This window comes from Arachis ipaensis, chromosome B10 (genome assembly GCF_000816755.2).
Source record: "Arachis ipaensis cultivar K30076 chromosome B10, Araip1.1, whole genome shotgun sequence".
Classification (NCBI taxonomy): Eukaryota; Viridiplantae; Streptophyta; class Magnoliopsida; order Fabales; family Fabaceae; genus Arachis; species Arachis ipaensis.
The window spans coordinates 23,321,881-23,331,357 of NC_029794.2; the positions used below are offsets into that span (position 1 = coordinate 23,321,881).

The 9,477-nt window shown below is 32.9% G+C and overlaps 1 long non-coding RNA gene and 1 pseudogene across 1 annotated transcript; one reads left to right on the forward strand and one right to left on the reverse strand.

The window, feature by feature from the left end:
• LOC110267617 lies at positions 5,985–7,196 on the forward strand. The gene is made up of 2 exons (XR_002355434.1): positions 5,985–6,075; positions 6,854–7,196. It is a non-coding gene; the product is annotated as an uncharacterized LOC110267617 (long non-coding RNA).
• LOC110267933 lies at positions 8,030–9,477 on the reverse strand (annotated as a pseudogene).

A 9,477-nucleotide genomic window follows, 5' to 3' on the forward strand; every position in this document is an offset into this window, starting at 1 on the left:
GTAACTCCACATCAGCTTTTGCGTCATAAATAGTAATTAGGAACTCAAAGTATCTCTTTCTTCTCCATTAGGAGAAACTAACTTTAGTCCTTATTGTGACTCCACTTAATTAATTAATTAAAATTAATATAGTTACTATATTTTTTGTAATAATATTATTAAAATTTATAAATTCAAAAATAAATTGAATATTTTTTTAGAGAAATTGATAGTACACTACAAAACTTTCCTCTCCTAATTGAAGTAATTAATATAAATTATTAATTGAATAAATATATAATTATTTAATATAATTAATTATTATAATTATTAATAAATTAAATATAATTTAATTAATTATTATTTAAATGATTTTATTAGATAAATAATATAAATTAAATTAAATAAAAATATAATTATTTAATATAATTAATTATTATAATTATTAATAAATTAAATATAATTTAATTAATTATTATTTAAATGATTTTATTAGATAAATAATATAAATTAAATTAAATAAAAATATAATTATTTAATATAATTAATTATTATAATTATTAATAAATTAAATATAATTTAATTAATTATTATTTAAATGATTTTATTAGATAAATAATATAAATTAAATTAAATAAAAATATAATTATTTAATATAATTAATTATTATAATTATTAATAAATTAAATATAATTTAATTAATTATTATTTAAATGATTTTATTAGATAAATAATATAAATTAAATTAAATAAAAATATAATTATTTAATATAATTAATTATTATAATTATTAATTAATTTAAACTAATTTATAAAATTATTTAATATAAAAAAATATAATTAAACTAATTTACAAAATTAATTAACATACATATAATATGTATGTAATATATATTTTAATTTATTTATATGTAATATTTTTTAATTCATTTATATGTAATAGCAACCATTATAATATATATGCATACAATACAATTATCATTTTATATATATGTTTTAACTTTTTTTTATTGACATTCCACATGTCAAATTTTTGTTGGAGGCTGAGAGTCCCTCTGAGCAGGAACTCTCTTCATCGATCCATATGAAGGAACTCATTTGAGTTCACATTCTAACGGGCAAAAGTGCCCTTATGTCAGAGGAGGAACTTAGAATAATTACCATTGGAGTTGCTCTTAAGACCATCTCCAGTAGAAAACTCATCCTAATTCCTAGTTATGGCCCACCTGTCATAAAAAGTAACTCCACATCAGCTTTTGCGTCATAAACAGTAAATAGGAACTCAATGTAACACCCTAATTATCAGAAGTCACGCTTCCGGCTACGCTACTCTGATAGCAAGAAGTATTACGACTACTTTACTTACTAAATAATAAAATAGGAGCCTGTGACTCGACACTGTATCGCTGAATTCTTCGAAAACCAGAAATAAATACTTTATCTTAAGAAAAATACAAGCAGGCATAGATTCATATACAAGACTCCTTACATAATAACTCAATATATTATACATATAAAACATACAATTCCTATCCTTCTTACAAACTTGTAATAACAAAGACGAGGGAAGAAAATAATCTAATTATTACAGCAACATATATAAACCAAACGCAGTATAACTCTCCATAATGCTTGCTCATTTGGTTCCTGAAAAGGTAAAGCTGTAGGGAGGTGAGAACCTAACCACACGGTCTAACCATGGAATTTCAAAGTTGTCATAAGAAGATATTTAATAAGAAAACTGTTCTCAAGCTCAGTGATTATCATTGCCTTATGAATCTTTTAAAACCCATAGAAAATCGTTCAAAACTTTTTCAAAGAAACAATGTTTAATCTTTCAGAAATCCAAAACCTTTCCTTTCTTATAAGAAAATATCAATCAGAAACCAACCACGCAATCAAACAACACTATCATTAATTCAGCACCAAAGTTCATTCTCAAATGTAGCACGCCAGGACAAACACAGGCAAGACAGACAAGGAAAGCACAAGTAGGTAGCAGTTACAGCAAATAGTTCAAGTAGCAGTTAAGAACAGTTTAGCAATTAGGCAAACCAAAACAAGTTCAAACCCAAGCAAAGCATACAAATGCATATGATGCATGCCTGTCCTATAGCTGGTGAGGCTCATCTGTCGGTTATCCAGCCAACCCGACAAGTCTGAATTGTCCTTAGACTGTCCCCCGACGTGCATCCCCAAGAGTCTATGCATAGCTTTTTCTCAAATAATCAATATTGTTCAATGGGGGTAACATTCCTGGGAATTTATATAGTGCTCGGTCACACTTACGTCGTAGGGTCAATAGAGTATCGAGTTTTCAACCTGGTACACGTGGTGGCAAGCCATGGTACTTTACCCAGGGAACCTCGTATCTCAGATAATTCAAATTCATAAGCCATACGAATAATTCAAAGTTCATATCTCAACATTTCTCAACATTCTTAACATCATAATCATTCATCAATCCAAATCTCATTTCCAAATTCATTCAAAAACCATATTTCAAAGAAAATCCTCGTCATCCTCTTTCCATTCCATTCATTAACAATCCCAATTCAAAACATAATTCTTTCTTTGACAAATAAATCAATCTTAAAACATATCATGTTTAAAAACAAATCTTTTTAATTAATTATTTCAAATAAAACTTCCAATTTTATAAAATTTCGGAAGCATTTCCTCTAAAACTCGGACACTGCCACCCTTTCCGGGTCCTAACCAAACAATTCTCAAACCTTCTCTAAATCTCAAACATTTTCCAAAGTTAAACTAGTTTCAATATTAAATTATTTTCAAATTAAATCAATGCCAGTAATAAATCTCTTTTTAAAATCAAACCAACTCAAATACTAAATCATTTGTAAAATAAGACTAACTTAAAATCAAGCCGCTTTCAAAATTAATTCATTGTCATATCTCAAATTATTTCCAAAATTGATTCATTTACAGTATTAAATTAACTCCAAATCAAGAAAGACCACTTTTCGTAACATTCAACCCAATGACTTTACAAATTAAGTTTTTATCAACAACCATGCATCTTTCAGCAATCAGTAATTCAATCCAACAAACAGCCACATCCATAAGACAAACATATTCACAGAGACATTTTTTTTTCACATGAATATCTATTTATAACAACTCTGTAATATAAATAAATTTTAAGAAAAATCCTACCTCGATTTAGTCAAAGCTCAGTAGTTAAACGCGTCGATTCCTCTTTTATTTATTTTCAAGTTTACAGCAGCAGCAGCAACCTTGTTTATTTTCAAGCAATATCAACAGCGGCATCAAGAATAGCAGCAACAACACTTTTCTGACATAAATTGGAATTTAACGCGAAATTGATATTGAGCGGAACTAGAACAAAATTAGTAATGGAATATTATGGTAAATTGAAACAGAACCAAATAATCTCACCACGAGAAACAAAGCAGCAGCGACCCTCTGAACCAATCAGGCAGCAGCTCCGGCAATTACCTCTAGTGACGACGGCTACCAGAAGCTCTGGTGGTTCAACGACAACCTTAATTTCAACGCGCAAATACCGGAACTCGAACCTACGATACCAACATCTCAGAATCTCTAACAGATTATAACAGAACACTGATCTCAAAGGGTTTTGGAAACAAAACGCTTACCAAGAAGACGGGTTCCGGCGGCGGCGTGGAGCTCCGGCGATGTAGCAGCAAGCATAAACGGCGGCGGGCAGATCGGCGAGGGCGGCCATCCTTCCAACAGCGGCGGCAGAACGCGAACAACCTTCCTTTCCCCGCATACTCTCTCTCTCTCCTCGGCTCCACCATGGATGACGGTGACTCTGGCTTGCGGTGAGGACGACATCGGCGACCTTAACCATGGTAGCAGTGACTCCTCCCCTGCGCGCGCTTTGCTCCTCCCTTGCATGGCTCTGGTTCGCGCTCCTCTTCCTCTATCAGCGACACACGACGGCGCGGATGCATCGGTGGCAGCAACGGCTTCAGCCGCGACGAGGAGCGGCGGAACAGCCCACCAGCTCCGGCGCGTCTTCCTCGTTCCCCCGGCGCTCTTCCCTCTCTTTCTCTCTGCTTTCTTGGATCTCACCCTCTCTCCCCTCTTTCCCCTGTTTCCATTTCCCTTCTCTTTTTCTTTCTTAATTCATTCTGAAGCTGTTTCTTTTTGGGAAAAGGGGGTGTGGCGGTGGTGGCTAGGGTTAATAGGTTTAGTTTGGGAATTTTGTTTTTATTTTGGGTAGTTTAGGTATATTCAATAAAATTAGGGGTATAGAGTATTAATTAAAAATCTAATTAAATTTTGAAAATTATTTTAAAATATCATTTGTTGTATTAAAATACTAATTGGTTTGAAATCAAATTCTTTAATTGAATTTATAAGATAATAAGATTAATTTTCTTTATTCCTAAAACTTGAAGTATTAAATCATAGAAATATCAATTATTTGAATTAAATCACATAAAAAATTTTATCATTCCGTAACTACTAATTTTGTAATTTAAATATAGAAAATAATTCAATAATTATAAAATTAGGTAAAATTCTAATTAATTATCAAAACCTGATTTAGTTTTTGATTTAATTAACTTTAATAAAATAATTTCTGAGAATAAAATTTCTAATAAATAATGAATTGAAATTAATTCATAATAAGATTTATTTGAAAATTCTGGGTCTTACACTCAAAGCATCTCTCTCTTCTCCATTAAGAGGAACTAACTTTAGTTCCTGTTGTGGTCTCACTTAATTAATTAATTAAAATACTTGAAATTAATGTAATTAATTTTTTCAACAATGTAATTTAAATATTTAAATTTAAAAATAATTCACTATTAGAGAATTTTGATTTCGTAAACTTGGAAGAAGATGAAGAAGAGTAGTAGAGAGTGTGAGAATAGAAGTGTATCTAAGTCGTATATATAGAGTAACAAAATAGAGGTAAGTCTCAAAGTGGTCCCTAAAGTTACCCTCGAGGCTCATAGTGATCCCTGAAGTTAAAAAGTACTCATATTCATCCCTGAAGTTGTACTTCGGGACTCAGACTCGTCCTTCCGGCCAATTTCGTCCAGCTGGCGCAATCGGAAAACTGACTTGGACTTGTTGGTAACAAGCTGTCAGCACAACGGCTAGTTGACGTGGCAACATAAACTGTTTTGACTCAATTTGGTCCCAAATTGAGGTTAAAAATCCTAATCCCCAATTGACTATCATCTCCTCTCCTCTCCATTGCACCAGAGGTGACTCTTCTCTGTTGCTTCTCCTACGGTGTCTTCTCCATCTTCAAAAACCACACGTTATGGCTAGCGCGAGCAACGCAGTTGGGAGCTCCAACAACCCACGATCATTTGAAAGCATCATGAGGAGAATGAATAGAAACAGAGATTCGCGTTTTAGAGCAGATAACAGGATATAAAAAATTACAAATAACATTAACGGGATATGAACTTCTGTAAAATTTCTCGTGTATCATTTATTTGGGCATAAATTATCCGGTGGGTTTGCTCATTGTATGTATTGTGGTGAATGCGGGAGAACACAATTAATTTGTTGTGTACCATAATTACGACATTTCAGTCTTCTATTAATCAGAATCATTATGAAAGTGTAAGTTACTATTTCCCTTCTAACATTGGTTACATGCTTTATTCTAATGTATATGTAGCTTGAAAAAACTTGACCAGTAAGATGATTTTGACAAAAGGACATGATTTCATCAAATAGAATTATGTTTATGAAATAGTTCTAATCCATTTTGATTTTCATATTAAATTTATTGTTAAACAGTTTTCCTTAGACGTTGATTGTGGTGTGTTTTACACCTACATATGCATTTATGTTGAACTAGATCTTTCTATACTAATGCAAGATTGTTACATCTCTATGCCTTAAAAGATTAAAACAATTGGTGATGTCATATTTGTATGCGTTTTTGGTTAGCTTGTAGCTTTTATCAGTGGAAAACTGTACATGAAAAGCATTAGAATTTTCTTGCTAACGTGTTAATGATTTGATTTGTGATGTGAAATTATGCAGATTGAATGTGCTATTGCTATAAAACTTTTGTCCAAACAGTCCAACGAATGCAGTTCTGATATTGCAAAGGTAATGGTTTCATCAAATTTCAAAGAGCCTGTTCTATGATATGATTATATTGTAAATATAAGATTGCACGGAGGGTATCACGGAAGATTTTTAAGAGGATGTATTTCCCTGCTTATGCTTGTTGCAGCCATTTTTGTGACCTAACAGAGTCCTGTAGTTTTTATGAGAGGAACAGAAAAGGTATCCGGTAGAAAAATCCAAGAAAGATATGTGGTTTACGTTTAAAGACATAAGATATAGAGCTTAAATGACAACTATGGCATAGTCAAATACTAAAAACTCAAAAGAAACACCAGAAAACAAAAGACATAGAAGAAGAGAGGTTCATAAATTGAGTCATAGAAAGGGAATGGAAGAGAGGAACAAACAGAAAAAGAAAAAAAAAGAAAACTAATGTTTTGTAACAAAACAGTCTCGAAAAGAGAGGAAAAGTTTGAAAAGCAAAACCACTTGGAGTGAGGAGGGCCAACTGCGGCGGAAGCAATGCTGTGGCGAAGCTGCCGCGACGGCTTCTTGGCGGGTTCAAAATCTGCCACGCCATTTCGTCATGGCGCTGCCATGACTGCAATTTAGAAAAAAGCAGCCTTTTTGCATTAATATTTCTCCGAGCAGGCGAGCCCTCCTTGATGAGTGTTTTCTCTATTTATTTTCATTTTCTAGTTTAATGTCTATTTTGTTCATTAGTTGGCACTTGTTGGAGGAAATTTTCTCTGATAAAGACAACAAATTTAAAATGTTCTTATCCTGATGTATATTGTCTTCTGCTTGGAACATCCAGAAACTTGTATATTGCCTTGCATTGCTTCCGAAATCAAAAGAAGATGAAGAAAGCTGGTCTGTGATGCTGCAGAAGCTCTTGGTTTTGACAATAGATAAATTAAATTTTTCCTTTCAAGAGAAGAGAGTCAATTGGGGATTAGGGTTTTTAACTTTAATTTGGGGACCAAATTGAGTCAAAACAGTTTATGTCGCCACGTCAGCTAGCCGTTGTGCTGACAGCGTGTCACCAACGAGTCCAAGTCAGCTTTTCAGTTGCGCCAGCTGGACGAAATTGGCCGAAAGGATGAGTCTGAGTCCCGGAGTGCAACTTTAGGGATGAATATGAATAATTTTTAACTTCAGAGATCACTATGGGGTTCGAAGGTAATTTTAGAGACCATGTTGAGGCTTACCTCTAACAAAATATTAATTTATTAATAATAACGGTAACATAATAACGGCTAGTTTCTAACGGCTATTTTATAAAAATTTAATTATTTAATCTAATTAATTATTATAATTATTAATAAATTAATTATAATTTAATTACTTAATTAATTATTATTTAATTATATAATATAATTATTTAATTAATTAACATAATTATTTAATTAATTAATATTTTATACATTTATTTATTTTTTATTTAACTTGTCATTTGGCAAGTGTAGATTGGCTAATGGGAGTCCCCATTCAGAGGGACTCCCTCGTCTTGAAATGCGTAAAGGAACTCAAGTGAGTTCCACTCCAACGCTCCAACTTTCTTTTCTCTCTGACAAAACAGTAGCAGAGCTCCAAAATTTTGCCCGTTGGAGATACTCTAAGACCATCTCCAGTAGAAAACTTATCCCAATTCCTGTTTATGACCCACCTGTCATAAAAAGTAATTTCACATGAGCTTTTGCGTCATAAACAGTAAATAGGAATTCAAAGCATCTCTCTCTTCTCTATTAAGAGGAACTAACTTTAGTCCCTGTTGTGGTCCCACTTAATTAATTAATTAAAATACTTAAAATTAATGTAATTAATTTTTTTCAATAATTTAATTTAAATTTATAAATTTGAAAATAATTTACTATTAAAAGATATTAATATTAAATAAATTCATATATAACAATAATACACAATATATAATTCGGGGTTACACTAATTTGTAAAATTACTTAATACAAAAAAAAAAAAACATAATTAAGCTTTATAGTTGACGACAAGCATTGTGAAATTGCCATATGTGTTCAATCAAGTCCTCTTTCAATTGTCTATGCTGCTGCCTATTTCGAAGTTGGGCATTTCTTTGGAGAAATTGATGGTATGGTGCAAAATCTTCTTCCCCCAGCTGAGGTTGTGATAAGCCATTTTTGACATCATCATACTCTAAGCCTTGAGCAAAATTTCCTGTATAAGTGTCTCTTTCATCTTCAACAATCATATTATGCAATATAATACAAGCTCTCATTATGTTGGCAAGCTTCTTCTTTTCCCAAAAACGAGCTGGACCACGTATAATTGCAAAGCGTGCTTGCAACACACCGAATGCTCGCTCCACATCTTTTCTTTGCCCTTCTTGGTATTGTGCAAATAACTTGCGTTTCTCCCCTTGTGGCTTTGAGATTGATTTGACAAATGTGGCCTATTCAGGATAAATACCATTTGTTAAATAGTATCCCATAGTATAATTATTACCATTAATGGTATAATTTACCTCCGGAGCACGGTCATTTAGAATATCATCGAATACTGGAGAACGATCTAACACGTTGATATCGTTATTTGAACCAGAAACTCCAAAAAACGCATGCCATATCCAAAGGTCTGAAGATGCTACAACCTCAAGTACTATAGTTGCAACCCCACGATAACCACTCATGTACATACCTTTCCACGCCTTTGGACAATTTTTCCATTGCCAATGCATGCAGTCAATGCTACCCAACATGCCAGGGAAGCCACGACCCTCTGCCATTTGTAGTAGGCGTTGTACGTCATTTGGATTGGATTTTCGCAAGTATTCATCCTCGAAGACCGAATTGACACCTTCAACAAATTTTTCCAAGCATTCAATTATAGTGCTCTCGCCTATGCGCACATAATCATCAACAGCATCAACTGCTACGCCATATGCTAACATCCGTATCGAATCGGTACATTTCTGGAGTGGCGACAAGTCTCTTCTTCCAGTTGCATCAATCCTCTGTTGGAAATACGGATAGACGTTTGAGAGAGCATCTACTATCCGAAAGAACACATGTCTTCTCATTCGAAATCTCCGTCGGAAAATGTCAGCATTATACACCGGTTCATCTGCAAAGTAATCTTGGAAAAGGCGATCATGTCCTGCTTCTCGATCTCTGTTGATCCATCTACGAGTAATTGGGATAAAGCTTCTATCGATATCTTCTTCTTCTGAATCTTCGAGTAAACACTCATCCATCCAATTATCTATGAGTGTGTTATCTTGCCGTCTTCTTTTGCCATACAAAGTCTCATTAAACATATCATCAAAATTTCTAGCCATATCTAGAAATGTAATTTTTAGTTCTCTTTTGAGGTGAGAAACAAGAGTTGAAGTGGAGTTACAGAGTCATTGATAGTTGATATTTATAAGTGTGTCTGCAATAAGTACCTTAACGGCTAGTTTTGCAA